The following is a 21,431-nucleotide window of genomic DNA, read 5'->3' as shown; positions in this document are numbered from 1 at the left end:
TGCCATAACTTCTCCCGACACATATTGATCAATTTCTGTTCCAAGATATTTAACAACAGACCTAGGTTGGATACTAGTATCATTACATTGGATATTGAAGTTGGGAGCATTATTGAGTTTTTGATTGGAGCCAAAGAGAATAGATTCTGTTTTACCTAGATGTAGAGACAATTTGTTATCCAACAACCACTTGCTGACATTCAATAACTCTTCACTGAGTAACGTCTCAATCCTATTTACATCTTTGCCAGAAACTATTAAGGCTGAATCATCAGCATACAACAGCAGTTTACAGTTCACAGCAGCTTTCATGTTGTTCACATACAAAAGAAACAACAGCGGACCTAAAATTCTACCCTGTGGGACACCACATGTTATTTTTGCTGCTTTTGATGTTGTACCATTTACATTCACAATCTGTTCTCGACCTGTTAGATAAGACCTCATCCAATTAACAACATCTGATTTGAAACCTAGCGCTTGTAGTTTGAATAATAGAATATCATGATTTACATTATCAAAGGCTTTCTGGAGATCTAGCATAACCATTCCACAGTAATTACCTCTGTCAATTTCACCTTTGATATAATCAGTCAAATTGATCAAACATGTATCAGTAGAATATGATTTTCTAAAGCCTGATTTGAAATCATAGAACAAGTTATTGCTTTGAATGTATTCATAAACCTGGTTATAAACAACTCTTTCCAAGACCCTCGATATAATACCGAGCACTGAGACTGGCCTATAGTTACCGTATTCGGTTTTGCTACCCTTCTTGTACAAAGGAATAACTTTTGCTAATTTAAAATCTTTGGGAACTTTGCCCTGTTGAATCGAAGTATTGATTATGTGAGTGATACAGGGAGCAATCTGCTCAGCTGAGTCATTCACAAATTTGGCTGGAATATTATCTAGTCTGGTAGCCTTAGACCTGTTAACAGTCTTCAACATTTTATACACATCTACCTTAGCAACCGTAGACAGAGCAAAGGTGTCATGGGATACACCCTGATTCAAATAATAATTATTAATGTGTTCTTGGCCAAAAAGACCTGAAGGTACTGGTAAATTATTTACGAGGGTGGTAGCAATGGTGGTGAAAAAGGAGTTAAATTTTTGAGCCACTGCTACTTTGTTGAAAGTAACGATCCCATTAACATTAAGACCAATGTTACTACTTTTGGATTTTGGATTTTTGGAAGAACCTAACAGTTTGATTGTTTGCCATAGTTTTTTGGGATTGTTTTTATTGGTTTGGAGAGAATCTTTGTAATATCCTACCTTAGCTCTGTCTACCATAACCTGAACCTCGTTCCGTATCTTCTTATACATAGCAAAAACCGATTGATCTTTTGTTTTCTTATACTTTAAGCCTTATCTCTCCTGTTGATAATTTTCAAGATGTCACCAGAAAACCACGGCTCAGAACGTTGTTTTATTCTGATGGATTTTGCTGGAGCTATACTGTCTAATACCCCCAAGAACAGTGCTTTAAAATTATTCCAAGCTTGATCAACATCTGTACAATTGACAACTGAAAACCAGTTAACCGCGGACAACCTTTCGCAGAACAATTCCTTGCTGTAATGCTTAAGAGAACGAACTTTTATGGTTTTATGCTGATTGATTTGTTGTTTGGAAACCTTCCTGATACAATACGTCGCTCTATGGTCACTCAAACCAATATCAATTACTCCACTAGAACATATTTTCTGAACATCTGATACCAAAATAAGATCAATAATAGAGTTAGCAGTGGCACATACTCTGGTGGGTTCTGTGATAATTTGTTTCAGATCATTCATTGAACAGAATGACTTTAGAGCATTATGCAGAGTATTCGAGGTTGATTCTACATGAGTATTCAAGTCACCAGTTATAATCACTTCTTTGTTCAGAAAGTCTGTGGCATTGGAACACAACATCCTCAAGCTTACTATAGAAGTCATGTTGCCAGAGTGGTCTATAGCAGGCACCTACGAGGATAGGCTTAGATTTTGGCAAGAGAATGTTTATCCACAAAGCCTCTAACTCACTGATCATGTCCGTCCGTTGATCAAACGCGATGTCGTTGCGTATGTAGACAGCCACGCCGCCTCCAAACCGGTTACGATCTCTCCTCACGATGGTGTAGTTGTTGATCTCTACCTCCGGATCCGCTATTGTATCGTCCAGCTTGGTCTCGGTGAAGCAAAATACTGCAGGGGTCGTCCTCCAGGCAATCTCTCGTACCTCGTCCAATTTTGACGTCAGGCTGCAAACGTTCAAGTGAACAATTTGTAGGCCCTTGCTCAACAAACAGGACAGCTTGGCATCCATCTCTGCGGACTGAGATTGTTTAACGGACTCAGTCTGAGGTACTGTGGCGTGTGTATAATCTGGGTCTGTTCCAGGAGTGTCATCCACTACACCTGGCAGTGTAGACAAACAGCAACTGGGACAAATAAACAAAGTGTCCTCACCATTTAACTGTAGCTCCTCATAACGGTCAGCAGGGAAATCACAACAACGAATGTGGGTCCATCTGTCACATTGGACGCAGGACAGAGCTTTACTGTTGGATCTCACGCCCACTTCACAACACATACATGGGAGTCTAGACTTGCTCTTTCTGCTCACGGGGCCAGGGCATTGATGAATGTCACCAGATAATAGCAAGCATATTGCTATTATAACACTGTTGCTTCCGGGTTTGATGTTGCTTACCGCGGAAGTACACGAATGCGTTCCGACCCTGACCTTGTTGCTGCGCTTGGCAATGGAAGAGGGCGATAGTAGGTGTTTGTATATAATCCATCGGCCAAATCCAAAGTGTTTGCAACAGCCATCACAAGTCAAATAGTTCTCAATCCGATCTTTAACCTTATGATCGTATTTTGGAACCTCTGCACTTCTCAACCAACCCGAAAAGTTGATGAAAATCACTAGAACCTGGAGGGCCAAAATGATGCCAACTTTACCCTTCATCGTGATGTTATATGTTCGAATAAAGTACGTACGTTAGGTTATAATACGGCTGACGTCATGAAAGCTAGAATTATCTTGGACGAGGCATACAGATCTAGTACCATATACACCGTATTGCTCGCGGTGGTGAGGAGCAGGGAGGGGGAGACTGGGTGAGGAGAGCGCAGGGAGGAGGAGGAGGAGTCAATCCGACCATAGCCTTTTACTCGGTTTGAGAGGTGCGGTTGGGGGGAGGCGGAGGGGGAGGGGTAGATGGTTTATGACCCTCTCCGATACTGGCACCTTTGTTCAACTTACATGCACGCTCGGCCTCGGCCCACTGGCATGTCGTTTTCTCCAACTTACATGCACGCTCGGCCTCGGCCCACTGGCATGTCGTTTTCTCCAACTTACATGCACGCTCGGCCTCGGCCCACTGGCATGTCGTTTTCTCCATACAAATTTCAAATTTGTTTTCTTAATTGTGGCTGCCACTGGCTCAGCTAGACACCGCAATTGAGAGCCATGGTTAGATTAACCATTCAAAAGTCACTAGAAACCTATCCCCTCCTTTGGCACTCCCCCCCGCGCAAAAAATCCCTAGATTTACAGGAGCCACGCACACTCACGACCACACGTCCATGATAAAGAAAAATATTAGTCACATTGATTAGACCAGGGGTTCCCAAAATTTTCATCTCATCAACCCCCTAGTGAAGTTTAAGAATTTCTATAGACCCCGAAACTATTAATTCACGAATTATGTCAGTTTATTATTATTATTGATGTTATTGTTATTAATGCTAATAATATTATTGTTATAGTTGTTATTATCCTTATTAATATTGTTATTATTACTATTATTATTTTTATTGTTGTTATTATTATAATTTTAATTATCAATAGTGTTATAATTTTGATCCATTATAAAAGGGCTAAATGACAACATTTATCAAGGCGACGGCATTCCAATAATGATACAGACACTTTCACATATAAACATAAGTGTTTTAGTGTAAATATTTATATGTATTCTTTATTATATTACTATAAGTAATATTCAAGCCAATAATATTACACAAGCTTGTCATCTTGATGTTCATTCACGATGTGGTTGTGTGTATGTGAGATTCTCCCTACATGCACAGAATGGGGAGAATGTTTGACTCAGAGTAAACTGACATGGTTTTCTTTAAGTTTAGATATTGGTTGGTTGATTATTCTCAATCTTTCAGTACGGGAAGAGAACAGGGTCATTTCATGCTAACCATTTAATTTTAAAGACTGCCTTTGGAGCCCATAGTAATCTACTGATCCCCTTTCAACCCCTTGGATGGTTTCATCGACCCCCTAGCAATCTACTGACCCCCTTTTGACCCCTTAGCTATTTGCCGACCCCTTGGATGGTCTCATCGACCCCTGGGGGTCAATATTGACCACTTTGGGAACCCCTGGATTAGACCAAAACTGGAATATGCAGCGACATTATGGACACCCAGTACTAAAAAGAATATAAGGAAACTAGAAAGAATACAGAGAGCAACAACAAAGTTGGCACCAGCTCTTTCCAAATTAACATACAAAGATTATCGAAGCTAGAACTACCAACACTAGAGCAAAGAAGAGAAAGAGGTGATCTACTGACTATATATAGAATCATGAAAGTAATGGAAATCCTAGACAGAAAAGATTTACTAAAAAATGACAGTGGAAAAACAAGAGGTCATGAAAAGAAACTCAAAAAAGGACAACTGTAGAAGAGATAGGAAAAAGAATAGCTTTCCACACAGAATGCTGGATATATGGAATAACTTAGATGAAAAAACAGTGTGTGCATATACTATTCACGATTTTAAGAATAAACTTGATGCTGAAAGATACAAAGACGGGTCACCACGAGCATAGTTCCATTCCCATATAATACAACTAGGTAAATATATATATATATATATATATACACATATATATATGATATAATATATATATATATATATATGATAAATATATATATATACACACATATATGATATATATATATATATATTATATATATACACACACACACAGACACACACAATTAAGCGAATGTCTGGCTTGGATGACGTTCTGAAGAAAACTGAAGTCTGTGGAACCCAACGCAAAGAGAAGTGCCTAGTGTTTTTGCAGGGTGGGGGGGAAATTGCTCGTGGAGTAGTGGGAAAGTAGGGAAAGAGGAAAAGGGGAGGGATTACTGAGGGAAATGGAAGGAAATGAGGAGGGAGTAGACTTGGCCCAGCCAGACAAGCGGAAGGTAAACAAAAGACTGAGTGAGGATGACATGTCTAATAAAAATGTAAAGATTAGAAGTATAGAGAGGAGCAATACAGAAGAAAGTGACGAGAATATGTTCCAGGGATTTAAAGAGGGTGGGGGGGACACAACCCCCGCCCCCCGACTGATAAGACTAGAGGAGAGAGTTGATAAGGTGATCGAGGACTTGGAGCGTAAGTTAGGTAACGTAGACTCCATTTTCCAGAGAATTGAAAGGTTGGAACAACTAGAGAAGGCTAACAGAAACTTAACTGAAGAAATAGAGGACCTAAAAAGACAGTTAGGAAATGTAAAGGAGGAGAATGAGAAATTGAAGAAGAATAGTAATGAAAACAGAGAGAAAATAGCTACAGAAGCTAAAAATTGGAGAATAACTCAAGAAGGGAATAAGGTTTCATTCACTGACATAGTCAAACAGCAATTGAAAGAACATAATGAAGACTCAGTTATTAAAGTGATGAGACAGAAGGAGAATATAGTAAGAGAATTAGCTGACAAAAAGAAATGTATAATTATATTAGGAATGGAAGAGAAACATAACCCAGATAGAACTGCAAGAATCAAGGAGGAAAATGAAAGAGTAAGCAGTTTATTAAAATTAGTCCAGGAAGATGAACCAGAAATTATAAAGGAAATTGAGGAAAAATTCAGACTCGGAAAATATAGTACAGATAAGACCAGACCAATTAAGATTAAATTCAGGTCACAAACAACAGCAGAGAAAATTCTATCCAAGACAGGGAAACTAGCAACAAATGATCAATATAAAAAGGTATGGATAAAAAGAGAAATGAATAAGGAGGAAAGAGAGGCAGAAAAGCAGAAAAGAATTGAAGCTAAGGCAAAAAACGAGAACAGAACGGAGTCAGAGAAAGAGAGATTCTATTGGAGAGTAGTGAACATGAAAATAAAGCAGTTCGACATACTAAAGAAAAACATAAGGGAAACAGAGAATACAATGGAAGTGGCAGAAAACTAAGAGTGTCTTACACAAATATAGATGGATTGATAACAGGATTGAATGAACTGAATGATTATTTGAAAGAAAAAGAACCGGACATAATGGGAATTGTAGAAACAAAATTAAAAGGCCCACTACCACCCAACAGTGTAGGACATGATACATACAATTATTGGATTAGAAACAGAGAGAAAAAACAAGGGGGTGGAGTTATGTTCCTGACTAAGAAGGATATAAACGTGAAAGGTGTCATATATGGAAAGAATACAGTAGAGATGATTATGATAGAAGTGGAAGACCGAGATAAGAAGAGCAGAAAATTTGTGATCAATTATGTGCCTCCGAAAACAGCCTCATGGGAGGAGAGTGAACATAAAAGTATGTTAGAGGACACAAAGATAGCATTAACTAAAATAATGGAAGACGGAGGAAGAATAGTTATGATGGGCGACTTTAATTGCAAAGAAATCTGCTGGGAAGAAATGACAGTAAAGAGTGGTGATGACTCATGGGGAAATGCTCTACTTGAGATGATTACTGACCATTCAATGACACAATGGATACAAGAGAACACTAGGTATAGAAATGAAGAAGAACCATCGAGGCTAGACTTAATAATTACATCTGAACCTAGAATAGTGGACAAGATTGAATATAAAACACCAATAGGTAAAAGTGACCACATATTGATTGAACTGGAACTTAATGAAGAAAAATATATGAAAAGAAATGAACAATATAGAAAAGGAAGAATGATGTATGAAAAAACAAACTTTGATAAAATAAGAGAATTCTTCCAACAAGAAAACTGGGAAGAAATATACAAAGAAGAAACAACAGTGGAAGAGAAATGGAATATTTTGACAAAAATTTACAAAAAAGGAGTGGAAAAGTATGTCCCAAGACAAAAACAAGAAAAAGAATATGTAAAATGCTGGTACAACAAAAGTTGTAGGGAGTTAAAGGACAAAAGAGACAAAGCCTGGAACAGATGGAAAAAAGACAGAAGACCTGAAAAATGGAAAATATATACTGGTTATAGAAATGAATATGTACAAAAGTGCAGAGAGGAAAAAAGAAAATATGAAAAAGATGTTATAGAAAAGTGTAAAGATCAACCAAAACTATTCTACAGATTTGTAAACAATAAACTGAAAAACAAACAAGACTTAGAGAAATTAAGACAAGGAGGAGTTGAATACACTGAGGAAATGGAAATGGCAGAAATTATGAACAAACATTTTAAATCAGTGTTTACAAGGGAAAATATACAACCTGAAGAGATTGAGTGGAAGGAAAAAGTCCCCCCTATGGAAGAAATAGAAGTAACAAAGAATGAAATATTGACACACTTGGGTAATTTTGATGTCAGAAAATCGCATGGGCCAGATGAAATAGCAAACTGGATTCTGAAAGAATGCAGGAATGAACTGGCAGACAAAATACATAGCATAATAAGCAGTTCCTTAAAAGAAGGAAAAGTTCCAGAAGATTGGAAAAAAGCAAATATAGTACCTATATATAAAGGAGGAAATAAAGAAGAACCTACCAACTATAGACCAGTCTCTCTAACAAGTACAATAGCAAAAATATGTGAAAGAATTATCAAAAGTAGATGGGTAAAATACTTGGAAAAAAACAACGTACTAAATCCAAGGCAATTTGGATTCAGACAAGGACGATCATGCGTCACCAATTTAATATGTTTCTATTCAAGGCTAATAGATATAATACAAGAAAGAGATGGATGGGCTGATTGTGCATTTCTAGACCTAAAAAAAGCTTTTGACAAAGTACCACATAAGAAGTTGCTTAAGAAATTAGAATATGAAGGAGGAATACAAGGTAAATTGCTAAATTGGATGGAAGACTTTTTGCAAGAAAGAAAAATGAGAGTAGTGATAAGAGATCAGCACTCAAAATGGAATGAAGTAATAAGCGGTGTCCCGCAGGGAACAGTTCTGGCCCCAATAATGTTTGCTATATATATTAATGATATGGATGAAGGAATTGAAAGCTATATGAGCTTCTTTGCAGATGATGCAAAATTACTGAAAAGAGTGAAAACTGAAGAAGATTGTGAATCACTACAGAGAGATCTAAATAAAGTACAAGAATGGAGTAGGAAGTGGGAGATGGAGTTCAATACAAAAAAGTGTAGTATAATGGAATTTGGAAAAAGCAAAAACAGAATAACAGGATCATACAATTTGGGAAAAGAAGGAATAAAAAAAGTAGAAAATGAGAAGGACCTGGGAGTCATTGTTATGAATAATATGTCACCTGAGAAACATATAAATAAGATTTTTGGAGAAACTTATAATTTAATAAGAACAATCAAAGTGGCATTTACATACCTGGATGAAGAAATGGTGAGGAAAATCCTAATCACCCTGATAAGACCAAGATTGGAATATGCAGCAACGATATGGTCACCAAGTACAAAAAAATGTATAAAAAAACTTGAAAGAATACAAAGAGCAATTACAAAACTGGCACCAACACTCTCAAAACTATCATATGAAGAGAGACTACAAAAACTTAAACTACAGACACTAGAGCAAAGAAGAGAGAGAGGAGATTTGATAGCTATTTACAGAATCATGAAAGGCATAGAAATTTTGATAGAGAGAATCTGATAAAATGGGATGACAGAAATACAAGAGGAAACGGAAAGAAAATAAAAAAAGACAGCTATAGAAGAGATTTTAAAAAGAACAGCTTTCCTCACAGAGCAATAGACAGTTGGAACAAGTTAGATGAGAAAGTGGTGTGTGCAAAAACAATACATGAATTTAAAAATAGTTTAGATAAAATGAGATATGAAGACGGGACCCCACGAGCATAGCTCCCCTTCCCGTAAAATACAACTAGGTAAATACAACTAGGTAAATACACTTCAGCGAATGGACGGCTTGGATGACGTTCTGAAGAAAACTGAAGTCTGTGGAACCCAACGCAAAGAGAAGTGCCTAGTGTTTTTGCAGGGTGGGGGGGAAATTGCTCGTGGAGTAGTGGGAAAGTAGGGAAAGAGGAAAAGGGGAGGGATTACTGAGGGAAATGGAAGGAAATGAGGAGGGAGTAGACTTGGCCCAGCCAGACAAGCGGAAGGTAAACAAAAGACTGAGTGAGGATGACATGTCTAATAAAAATGTAAAGATTAGAAGTATAGAGAGGAGCAATACAGAAGAAAGTGACGAGAATATGTTCCAGGGATTTAAAGAGGGTGGGGGGGACACAACCCCCGCCCCCCGACTGATAAGACTAGAGGAGAGAGTTGATAAGGTGATCGAGGACTTGGAGCGTAAGTTAGGTAACGTAGACTCCATTTTCCAGAGAATTGAAAGGTTGGAACAACTAGAGAAGGCTAACAGAAACTTAACTGAAGAAATAGAGGACCTAAAAAGACAGTTAGGAAATGTAAAGGAGGAGAATGAGAAATTGAAGAAGAATAGTAATGAAAACAGAGAGAAAATAGCTACAGAAGCTAAAAATTGGAGAATAACTCAAGAAGGGAATAAGGTTTCATTCACTGACATAGTCAAACAGCAATTGAAAGAACATAATGAAGACTCAGTTATTAAAGTGATGAGACAGAAGGAGAATATAGTAAGAGAATTAGCTGACAAAAAGAAATGTATAATTATATTAGGAATGGAAGAGAAACATAACCCAGATAGAACCGCAAGAATCAAGGAGGAAAATGAAAGAGTAAGCAGTTTATTAAAATTAGTCCAGGAAGATGAACCAGAAATTATAAAGGAAATTGAGGAAAAATTCAGACTCGGAAAATATAGTACAGATAAGACCAGACCAATTAAGATTAAATTCAGGTCACAAACAACGGCAGAGAAAATTCTATCCAAGACAGGGAAACTAGCAACAAATGATCAATATAAAAAGGTATGGATAAAAAGAGAAATGAATAAGGAGGAAAGAGAGGCAGAAAAGCAGAAAAGAATTGAAGCTAAGGCAAAAAACGAGGAAAGAACGGAGTCAGAGAAAGAGAGATTCTATTGGAGAGTAGTGAACATGAAAATAAAGCAGTTCGACATACTAAAGAAAAACATAAGGGAAACAGAGAATACAATGGAAGTGGCAGAAAACTAAGAGTGTCTTACACAGATATAGATGGATTGATAACAGGATTGAATGAACTGAATGATTATTTGAAAGAAAAAGAACCGGACATAATGGGAATTGTAGAAACAAAATTAAAAGGCCCACTACCACCCAACAGTGTAGGACATGATACATACAATTATTGGATTAGAAACAGAGAGAAAAAACAAGGGGGTGGAGTTATGTTCCTGACTAAGAAGGATATAAACGTGAAAGGTGTCATATATGGAAAGAATACAGTAGAGATGATTATGATAGAAGTGGAAGACCAAGATAAGAAGAGCAGAAAATTTGTGATCAATTATGTGCCTCCGAAAACAGCCTCATGGGAGGAGAGTGAACATAAAAGTATGTTAGAGGACACAAAGATAGCATTAACTAAAATAATGGAAGACGGAGGAAGAATAGTTATGATGGGCGACTTTAATTGCAAAGAAATCTGCTGGGAAGAAATGACAGTAAAGAGTGGTGATGACTCATGGGGAAATGCTCTACTTGAGATGATTACTGACCATTCAATGACACAATGGATACAAGAGAACACTAGGTATAGAAATGAAGAAGAACCATCGAGGCTAGACTTAATAATTACATCTGAACCTAGAATAGTGGACAAGATTGAATATAAAACACCAATAGGTAAAAGTGACCACATATTGATTGAACTGGAACTTAATGAAGAAAAATATATGAAAAGAAATGAACAATATAGAAAAGGAAGAATGATGTATGAAAAAACAAACTTTGATAAAATAAGAGAATTCTTCCAACAAGAAAACTGGGAAGAAATATACAAAGAAGAAACAACAGTGGAAGAGAAATGGAATATTTTGACAAAAATTTACAAAAAAGGAGTGGAAAAGTATGTCCCAAGACAAAAACAAGAAAAAGAATATGTAAAATGCTGGTACAACAAAAGTTGTAGGGAGTTAAAGGACAAAAGAGACAAAGCCTGGACCAGATGGAAAAAAGACAGAAGACCTGAAAAATGGAAAATATATACTGGTTATAGAAATGAATATGTACAAAAGTGCAGAGAGGAAAAAAGAAAATATGAAAAAGATGTTATAGAAAAGTGTAAAGATCAACCAAAACTATTCTACAGATTTGTAAACAATAAACTGAAAAACAAACAAGACTTAGAGAAATTAAGACAAGGAGGAGTTGAATACACTGAGGAAATGGAAATGGCAGAAATTATGAACAAACATTTTAAATCAGTGTTTACAAGGGAAAATATACAACCTGAAGAGATTGAGTGGAAGGAAAAAGTCCCCCCTATGGAAGAAATAGAAGTAACAAAGAATGAAATATTGACACACTTGGGTAATTTTGATGTCAGAAAATCGCATGGGCCAGATGAAATAGCAAACTGGATTCTGAAAGAATGCAGGAATGAACTGGCAGACAAAATACATAGCATAATAAGCAGTTCCTTAAAAGAAGGAAAAGTTCCAGAAGATTGGAAAAAAGCAAATATAGTACCTATATATAAAGGAGGAAATAAAGAAGAACCTACCAACTATAGACCAGTCTCTCTAACAAGTACAATAGCAAAAATATGTGAAAGAATTATCAAAAGTAGATGGGTAAAATACTTGGAAAAAAACAACGTACTAAATCCAAGGCAATTTGGATTCAGACAAGGACGATCATGCGTCACCAATTTAATATGTTTCTATTCAAGGCTAATAGATATAATACAAGAAAGAGATGGATGGGCTGATTGTGCATTTCTAGACCTAAAAAAAGCTTTTGACAAAGTACCACATAAGAAGTTGCTTAAGAAATTAGAATATGAAGGAGGAATACAAGGTAAATTGCTAAATTGGATGGAAGACTTTTTGCAAGAAAGAAAAATGAGAGTAGTGATAAGAGATCAGCACTCAAAATGGAATGAAGTAATAAGCGGTGTCCCGCAGGGAACAGTTCTGGCCCCAATAATGTTTGCTATATATATTAATGATATGGATGAAGGAATTGAAAGCTATATGAGCTTCTTTGCAGATGATGCAAAATTACTGAAAAGAGTGAAAACTGAAGAAGATTGTGAATCACTACAGAGAGATCTAAATAAAGTACAAGAATGGAGTAGGAAGTGGGAGATGGAGTTCAATACAAAAAAGTGTAGTATAATGGAATTTGGAAAAAGCAAAAACAGAATAACAGGATCATACAATTTGGGAAAAGAAGGAATAAAAAAAGTAGAAAATGAGAAGGACCTGGGAGTCATTGTTATGAATAATATGTCACCTGAGAAACATATAAATAAGATTTTTGGAGAAACTTATAATTTAATAAGAACAATCAAAGTGGCATTTACATACCTGGATGAAGAAATGGTGAGGAAAATCCTAATCACCCTGATAAGACCAAGATTGGAATATGCAGCAACGATATGGTCACCAAGTACAAAAAAATGTATAAAAAAACTTGAAAGAATACAAAGAGCAATTACAAAACTGGCACCAACACTCTCAAAACTATCATATGAAGAGAGACTACAAAAACTTAAACTACAGACACTAGAGCAAAGAAGAGAGAGAGGAGATTTGATAGCTATTTACAGAATCATGAAAGGCATAGAAATTACTGATAGAGAGAATCTGATAAAATGGGATGACAGAAATACAAGAGGAAACGGAAAGAAAATAAAAAAAGACAGCTATAGAAGAGATTTTAAAAAGAACAGCTTTCCTCACAGAGCAATAGACAGTTGGAACAAGTTAGATGAGAAAGTGGTGTGTGCAAAAACAATACATGAATTTAAAAATAGTTTAGATAAAATGAGATATGAAGACGGGACCCCACGAGCATAGCTCCCCTTCCCGTAAAATACAACTAGGTAAATACAACTAGGTAAATACATATATATATATACACATAATATATATATATATATACACACATATAATATATATATACAGGTAGTCGTCGACTTACGACCGAGTTCGGTTCCGACAGACAGGTCGTAAGTCGATCTGGACGCAAGTCGGTCTATATATATATATATATATATATATATACAGTATATATTACCCTTTATATAATATATATATATATATATATATATATATATATATATACATATATATATATATATTTAAATATATATATATATATATTATGTTGTATATTTAGCATACTGAAATAATCTTAGCATCTTTGAATTATGTTGTATGGTATTTTTAACCTTTTTATAGTTTCATCTGATTTTCTTTGGGAAACGTAGCCTAGGGCTAAGCATATTGAATAAAATCCTATCATCTTTGACCTATGATATTTAATACTGTATTTGTTAACTCATTCAACTCCGATGACAAGATGTCTTGTCATTTGGTCAAATAAAACAAAAAATCATAAAACACCAAAATGTTTGATCAAACACCAGAAAAATATGACGTCAGTCCTCGCTTCGCTGCGAGCGAAGCGAGGATTGACGTCCTATTTTTCTGGTGTTTGATCAAACATTTTGGTGTTTTATGATTTTTTGTTTTATTTGACCAAATGACAAGACATCTTGTCATCGGAGTTGAATGGGTTAACCTTTGTATTATTTTACCATCAGACTTTCTTTAGGAAACGTATGCATACTGAATGAAATCTTATCTTTGAGCTACGTTGTTTAATATTCATTAACTTTTTATCATTTTCGTTAGGAAACGTAGCCTAGGCCTACGCATACTGAATAAAGTCCTGTCATCTTTGACCTACAAATCCTTTTTTGTTGGTTACATTAAAATCATTGTAAAGCAAAATTAGGAAAAAGCTATTTCGAAACACATTCTTTTCGTTTACGTACTGTACCGAAAATATTGTTATCGACAACAGACTAGGCATAAACAAAGTTTACTGTTACATTTTATTAATCGCAAAACATAAAAATACAAAATGCTGTGCCGAACATTTTGTCATCGACAACAGACTAGGCATAAAAAAATACTGTTACATTTATTTTATTAATTGCAAAACATAAAAATACAAAATGTAAGGCAAAATTAGGATTTTTTTTATTTCAACAAAACACATTCTTTTCGTTTAAGTACTGTACCGAACATTTTGTTATCGACAACAAACTAGCCTAGGCATAAAAAGTTTGTTATATCTTATTAATTGCAAAACATACAAAAATACAAAATGCAATGCAAAATTAGGAAACATTTTACTTAAAACAAACAAAATGAAAGAATATTTAGCTGGCTGGGATGCTGACGCTGCCGGCAGCCTGCGAAAACTATCGTACTCGCGTCTCGCAGCGTGCGGAGTAATGTACTGCACTGCCAGGCATAACATTGCAATTCTATTACTCTATTAAATGTTAGATATTATTGCACCATCTCGTGGTCGTAAAGTCGATCAGTCGTAAGTCGCATAGGTCGTAAGTTGACGACTACCTGTACACATATAATATATACACATAATATATATATACACATATATATATATGTATACATATATATGTATATATATATATATATATATATGTACACTCACTATCCGAGTTACGACCTGTGCGACTTACGTCCACCCGTACTTACGACCACATTCAGCAGATACCTACATGCACATATTATGAGTTTACTGGTTTACTGTACGTTTGCACGTGGCGTCCAGCATCCCGTATGACAGTTACGGCAGCACAGCATCTCACCAAGGTTGCGCTGTCTGCCATAATTATGGTATTTCTACCATAATTTAGTGTGTGTCTACCATCTACCATACGATGTCTACCATATACCATAAATTTACTGGAATTTATATTATACCGTATTTCGATTCCCAGTTCCCACCGATAATCAGGGCAGGTGGGAATGGTCAGAAAGAGCAGTTTTGCCAGATCGGTGATACATGCTTCCCCGAAAGCCAAGACAGAGAGTCGGTTTACAGTAGTCTTGCATTCGTACTTTTCATTCTGGTTCGAGTTCTCTATTGGTCGAAAGTCGAAAGCTGTAGTGTACGAACATGGATACAAATAACTTTAACCCAAGTCTATGATATTCCTCGAGTTCTGAAGTATAATATCTTATATTCAATAAGACAATATATCTCACTGTACTATTCCATGCATAAAATATTTATTTGATGAAATAACGTTATGCTATGATTATCGTTCTTTTCTTATGAAGAGAGACCAAACGTTTTCGCATGGGAGGCGACGATTGAGCCCAGTGCATAGAAGCGAATATTGTACTTGTTTTCATGTACATTTGAGGGAATTATTTTAAATGTTATTAAGCCTTTATTACTTCAACCTCTTTTTATTAATTATGCCTCAACCAGCGGATACCAACGGATCCCCCATGATGCCTCACCAGACCTACTGCCTGATCTTTCCCTCGACCGTACGCACGAAGAAAGTGTAGATGATGTGCAACCAAAAAGTGGATTTTATTTTATTTTTTTTTTTTTACATGCCTATTTTCTATATTTTGTATCTTTGTGTTAATTTGTATTTTTGGTCTCTAATAAGAATCCTGTGTAATATATTTTCTTTCTTTACCCTATCCTATTAATTTATTATTATTAATTTATTATTTAGTATAACAATCAAAGAGTATTGGATATTTTGCACTGAGAATGTTCTACAATGAGGCCACAAACGAGACATTTGAGCTGGATTTACGCTCTGCATCATATGTCCTTGAGTATACACCTCGAATGTATACGGTCCGAGTTACGACCGTTTCGACTTACGACCGGTTGGTCGGAACCGATCTAGGTCGTAACTCGGAGAGTGAGTGTATATATATATATATGTATATATATATAATATGTATATATATATGCATATATACATATATATATATAGTGTATATGTATATATATCTATATGCATATACAAGCACCCGGACCTGGCTTCGCCAGGTGTGCTTGGCCTACGGCGTAGCTTCGCGCCCTGCCCTAAGGGCAGTTTTAATGTACCAAAATGGGAAAATAAAAGAGTAATTATAAATTCCATAATTTTATTTAGACCTACGATTTTGTACATGAAAAATACATTAAACACATAAGTGGAAATTCAAATCTTCCTTCTCTTTCTTGGAGGGGTCTCTTCATCTTCTTCACTGCTACTATAAATCTTCATTATTGCCTGCATTATTTCCTCTCTGAATTTTGACATTGACTGTAAGGTGTTATCTAATTTTGCTGACATCTCATCAACCTTGTTCTTGAGGTCTCCTTGTTCTTCTAGCATGTTTGACATTTCATTCTTTACCTCTCCTAATTGCTCTGTGTTCTCATATAGCATTTCTTCTATGTCTTCAACGTTTTCTAACTTTTCTTCGATGTCCCTCAGTGAAAGGTCTTTAGAATAATCCACTGTGTAAATTTCTTCAGGCATAATCATGGCTACGGCTTCTTCTTCTGTCTTACTGAAAATTGATCTTGGAATGCACACGATGGATTGATCAGGTTCTTCTTCCCCTATTTGCTGATCCTCATCAAAGGTATTGTTGAAAGTTAATTCTTGTGGCTTGATATAAGAAGGTTTACCTTCATCTGAGTCAATGAAAAGCTCTTCGTAAACACAGTTTCTTGCAGTTTTAGGTTCGTAAGAATCCACTAACTTCTCATACCCAGTAAGTACGAAGAGTGAATCGTAGCTGGTTACCCTAGAACAGGCAACGTACAACTGACCGTGAGCGAAGCACTGCGCTCCATCTAATAGTAATCCACACCTCTCAAAGGTCTGTCCTTGGGATTTATTTATAGTCATTGCGTAACACAGTTTCACCGGAAATTGATGTCTCTTGAAGTTAACTGGAGTATCTGATGCTTCTAGTGTTACTCTAGGCAGAATTACTTGTACACCCTTATAAGCCCCTATTAATATCTTCCCCACTATAACGTTCTTCTTTAGGTTCGTGATCATTACCCTAGTTCCATTGCAGATTTTAGGGGGACAAATATTCCTCATAACCATTACCACTGCTCCTACTTTTAACTTTAACTCATGTAAGGGTATGGAGGGATTATTCATAGAATTGAATACTGATGTTTGTATTTCCATTCCTTCTCCATCGTGAGATGCTGTATCTTGGCTCCTATAGAGTACTTCCTTCTCTTTTAATTTTTCATACACGAAATTATCAATTGAATCCACATCGTCATTTGTTGGGGATATAATTGCTCTATTTTCGAAGTAAGAAACGTTCAAGAAATTGTCTTTAAACCCTTCATAGACCTTATCAACTAAGTCTAATCTACTGTTAACTCTTACTCCAAACCCTTCATTGATATTACATTCACTATATTTTCCTATTCCAACGTCAAGTAGATCTTTTGCGAACTTTATATTTTCTTCATCGCTGTTTTTCAGTCTTACATTTTTTTGTCAACTCTAGCTGTTCAAAGTAGTGCCAGAAATTACTTGCCTTTAGACAGCAGTTTAGTTCATCATTTTTTCCCCCAGCCCTAACAACGGGTAATATCTGTCTTAAAGTCTCCAGCACAGACAAAGGTAATTCCACCCATAAATACATCATCTAACTTCGTTAAATCTCTTAACGTTATATCTAGAGCAGATATAGTGTTTTTATTTGCCATTACAGCTTCGTCCCAAACTATTAATGATGTCATTAACAGTAAACGTGCTAGCTCAGAATTGTGTTTAATGCTACATGTTTTAACCTCATTGTGTTCCATTAGAGGTATCTTAAACATGTTATGTGCTGTTCTTCCACCATGTAGGACAGTAGCTGCTATTCCTGATGAGGCAACGGCTAAGGCTATCTGGCCTCTTGAACGAACTGTATCCAGAAGAAGATTAAGTAAGAAGGACTTTCCTGTACCCCCTGGAGCATTAATGAAGAAAGCTTTCTGGGCACGTTTATTTCCATTATCTACACTCTTTAAGATTTTCTCATAGCATATTTTTTGTTCTCTGTTTAACATAGGTTTTAATTCCTCTACATCTTCGTATAGTTGTTTTGTGTTGTAAGCTCTTTCTCTCCTTATAATATTAGTTGTTTTAACTCTGTCTCTTGAAGAGGGTAATCCATATTGCACTATATTTCCTCCCCCACAATTGTAAACTTGTTCTTGGATATCGTCGAGGGCATCGAGGTAGATCTCATTGTTATAGTCTTTCTCTCCACTTTTAAACAGAAAATCACTTGAGAATAAATCCTTTGTTTCTTCCCATATCTGTTTTTGGTCTTCTAAATCTGAGAACACTAACATACTCGCATAGGTTGTTCTTAGTTGTCTGCGGTCATTAGTGTAATCTATTATTCCTAGTACAGGTAAACGTCGACTTACGATGGCCGCGACTTACGATTGTTCGACTTTACGATGACGACGACGACGATGACGATATGATAATTTAACCCCTTCCATACGGTGCCGCACACGTAGGCGTCATGAGGAGCAAGTGGATTCGCGACGTTGCCATATCGGCGTCTTGATTATATTTATTGTAGTCGCCCCTGTGTTTTTACATTCTCTCAAATGTGCCCTAAATCCCATTCTCTGTGGTTTTCAAAATTCGCGGGTGAAAGAGAGAACGATCGATATAAGCGGTGACTATATTTTATGATGCGAGTATTATTACGTCACGTCGTACGGCTGGCATTGGCTGCTGCCCGCGAGATTTAAGTCCCGTACTGAAAATACATATTATAGTGTTTGAATATGGTAAAAAGGATTAAAATAATTAAATAAACTACTGTACATGTTTAATAGGCTATATTCAGTATCTCTGGTGGTTAATATACAGGTACGCTAGGTACAGTGACCACGGAACAGAGTGGGGATCGACTTACGATGAGATCGTCTTACGATGGCTCTATCGAAACCTAATGCCATCGTAAGTCGACGTTTACCTGTATTGTTTTCTTCCACGTATCTTCATCTTTTAGGAGGCCCATAGCTTTCACTGCTTCTCTATTTGTCTCATATAATACCCCTTCAACAATTCTTAAGTCCTCATAAGATTTTGGACCCTTTGTATGGGTTAGTAACATCCTCATATAGAACAGTTCAACTGTTTTATTATTGACAGCCCTTATTCTCCCTAGAACACATGTACTTCCTTTTCTCTCATCCCACTTACACGTAGTTTTGTTGTACACAAAATAATTAGGGATTTCATGATAGCTTAATGAGGCTGCAAATTTGTTATGTTGACATAACTTGAAAAATGCTGTTAACTGAGTATCTTTAGATGCCTTCTTGACTATGGCCTCTTGGGAGGTTGAAGCTTCAAAGAAAACATAATTTTCTCCCTCTAAATGCAAATCTAAATTGCAAACTGCTGGGTAACTACTGTGAATGTTGAATTGGAATATTTTCCATGTTGCCTCATTAGCATTAACGAATCTTGCATCTCTAAATAATTTTTTTTATCTCGTTAACGGGCTCATTATCTTCTGTCTTAGTGAAAAGTATACGGTCACTTCCTTTGTTAACGTACTTTGTTACGTAAGCTATGGCTTTAATAGAGTTAGAACATTCAACATTAATATGAGCATTGTACTTAAGACAAAGATAAGGACTATGGGGAACAACTAGTTTGGATTAACGAAAAACAACTTGCTGGTGACAGCATTTCTGAAACAATAATTTGTGAAAAAGCAAAGCGGTTGCATGATGACCTTAAGAGAGACAGCTCTAGAACCATTGCACAAAGTGATGAATTTAAAGCAAGTAGGGGGTGGTTTGATCGATTTAAGAAATGAAGTGGCATTCACAGTGTTGTTAGGTGTGGGGAGGCTGCCAGTGCAAACAAAGATGCTGCTGAAAAGTTTGTTGGGGAATTTAAAAACTTTGTAGAGAGGGAGGGATTTACTCTTCACCAAGTTTTTAATTGTGATGAAACTGGCCTCTTCTGGAAGAAGAAGCCTAAGAGGACCTACATCACAAAAGAGGAGAAATCATTGCCAGGACACAAGACTATGAAAGACAGGCTTACACTCTTGTTGTGTGCTAATGCTAGTGGGGACCTCAAAATTAAACCTTTGCTTGTCTACCACTCGGAAAACCCAAGAGTGTTCAAGAAAAATAATGTTATAAAAAGTAAACTCATAGTAATTTGGAGGGCTAATAGTAAGGCTTGGGTAACAAGGCAGTTCTTCACTGAGTGGATATGAAGTGTTTGCCCCGAGTGTGAAAAAATATCTAGAGCAGAAACATTTACCACTCAAGGCCCTTCTGGTAATGGACAATGCTCCTGCTCACCCTCCAGGCTTGGAGGAAGATCTGGTGGGTGAATACAGCTTCATCCAAGTGAGGTTTTTGCCCTCTAATCCAGCCCATGGATCAGCAGGTCATTTCAAACTTCAAAAAGCTTTACACAAAAGCATTTTTTCAAAGGTGCTTTGAAGTGACCTCTGACACAGAACTAACCCTCAGGGACTTTTGGAAGAACCATTTCAATATCCTTCATTGTTTGAGGATAATAGACAAAGCCTGGGGGGAAGTTTCTTTCAGGACACTGAACTCTGCCTGGAAGAATCTGTGGCAAGACTCTGTGGCAGCCAGAGACTTTGAAAGCTTTCATACAGAGCCTGTAGTGGTGGATGATATTGTATCCCTGGGGAAGTCCATGGGATTGGATGTAGACAGTGATGATGTGGAGGAGTTGGTCAAAGACCATAGAAATGAGCTGACAACTGAAGAACTCCAAGAACTGCACAGGGAGCAGCAAGAAGAAGTGGTTGAAGAACTTTCTTCTTCAGAGGAGGAAAGTAGTAAGGGAAGCATTTCCACTGCAGAAATTAAAGAACTGTGTTATCACTGGGAGAAAACACAGAGAGTGTTGGAAAAATGGCATCCTAACATTGCTGTGGTTAACAGGAGCATCAATTTGTTCAATAACAATGTTATTAACCATTTTAGAAAAATTCTGAGAAATTGTCAAAGGCAGACAACATTGGACAGTTTTTTTTGTACATCAAGGCCCGAGACATTGTGGAAATATGTGGTCAAGACTCACACCTAAATAATGTTCTTGTACGTCTTGGTGGTTTCCACTTATTGATGTCTTTTATGGGTGCAATTGGTTTCATCATGAATGGTAGTGGAATAAAAGAACTTTTTAGTACTGTTTATGCAAGTACATCTGTTGAAAAAATGTTAACTGGGCATG

The 21,431-nt window shown here is 36.5% G+C and overlaps 1 long non-coding RNA gene across 1 annotated transcript in view; it reads left to right on the top strand.

Annotated features, from left to right (window-relative positions):
• The window catches only part of LOC143017702 (uncharacterized), a 63,730-nt gene extending 47,651 nt beyond the window's left edge, over window positions 1–16,079 (top strand). Inside the window, exon 9 of the long non-coding RNA XR_012965691.1 lies at window positions 15,623–16,079. This is a non-coding gene — a long non-coding RNA (uncharacterized LOC143017702). The remainder of the gene's footprint in view (window positions 1–15,622) is intronic.
• Window positions 16,080–21,431: the final 5,352 nt, after the last annotated feature.

Source organism: Oratosquilla oratoria, chromosome 33 (genome assembly GCF_046742065.1).
Source record: "Oratosquilla oratoria isolate Oo_2021 chromosome 33, ASM4674206v1, whole genome shotgun sequence".
NCBI classification, from domain to species: Eukaryota; Metazoa; Arthropoda; class Malacostraca; order Stomatopoda; family Squillidae; genus Oratosquilla; species Oratosquilla oratoria.
The sequence above is the reverse complement of the archived record's forward strand: the minus strand, read 5'-3'. Positions and strand labels throughout refer to the sequence as shown.